Consider the following 1,098-nt stretch of genomic DNA (forward strand, 5'->3'; position numbering starts at 1 on the left):
ATTTTTAAGTCTCTCTAAAGGAGACTACGGCAGCGGTACTGGAAATTAATAGTTATCGCCAAGCCAACATGGCAGTCCCAAAATTAGGACGAAAGCTGCCGTGAATTAGCTCCAAGAAGCCATCGCCTTTAGCTAGCTATGTGACACACGAAACCTGTGTCCTTTATAACCTTCGAACAGGGGAGGTCAGCAGTTTCCCCTTGCTGGTTTGGCATCTGCAGACTAGTTTCAGGGTGTTGCCCCTTGTCAATGCAGAGCAATGTATATATATATATATATGTATAAAAAAGGCAAAAAAAGACAGATATCACTGTAAGGGTAATTTACCCAATATGTCTGCTGTTCTAACGGCGTTTCTGCGTTTGAGAATAAATTATCATCTAATTTGTGTCTTACAGATATCGCTGTAATGCAGGATACTTTTACGACATATTTATAGAATATAACTTGCACCTTGCTCTGTCTTTTGAGCGTATAAGTACTTTACATTATAAGCATCTAGAAGGCGGCGAGCTGGCAGAAACGTTCGTACGCCGGGCGAAATGCTTAGCAGTATTTCGTCTGTCTTTACGATCTGAGTTCAAATTTTGCCGAGTTCAAATTCTGTCGAGGTCAACTTTGCCTTTCATCCTTTCGGGGTCGATAAATTAAGTACCGGTTGCGTACTGGGGTCGATCTAATCTAATCGACTGGACCCTCCTCAAAAATTTCGGGCCTTGTGCCTAGAGTAGAAATTTATGGGGGTCTATAAATTAAGTACCAGTTACGCACTGGGGTCGATGTAATCGACTTGTCTGTTTGTCTGTCCTCGTTTGTCTCCTCTATTTTTAGCCCCTTGTGGGCAATAAAGAAATAAGAAACGTTCGCACGCCGGGCGAAATGCTTAGCGGTATTTCGTCTCTCTTTACGTTCTGAGTAAGTTCTGCCGAGGTCGACTTTGCCTTTCATCATTTCGGGTTCGATAAATTAAGTACCGGTTGCGGACTAGGGTCGATTTAATCGACTGTCCCCCTTCCCCCAAAATTTAGGGCCTTGTGCCTTGAGTAGAAAAGATTATAAGAATCTAGAAGCTTCGAGAGTGATAAAGTAAATAATCTG

The 1,098-nt window shown here is 42.4% G+C and overlaps 1 long non-coding RNA gene across 1 annotated transcript in view; it reads left to right on the forward strand.

Annotated features, from left to right (window-relative positions):
- LOC128249173 (uncharacterized) overlaps positions 1-1,098 on the forward strand; it is a 16,648-nt gene that overhangs the window by 594 nt on the left and 14,956 nt on the right. The gene's annotated exons all lie outside the window — the stretch shown is intronic.

Source organism: Octopus bimaculoides, chromosome 12, assembly GCF_001194135.2.
Source record: "Octopus bimaculoides isolate UCB-OBI-ISO-001 chromosome 12, ASM119413v2, whole genome shotgun sequence".
NCBI lineage: Eukaryota > Metazoa > Mollusca > Cephalopoda > Octopoda > Octopodidae > Octopus > Octopus bimaculoides.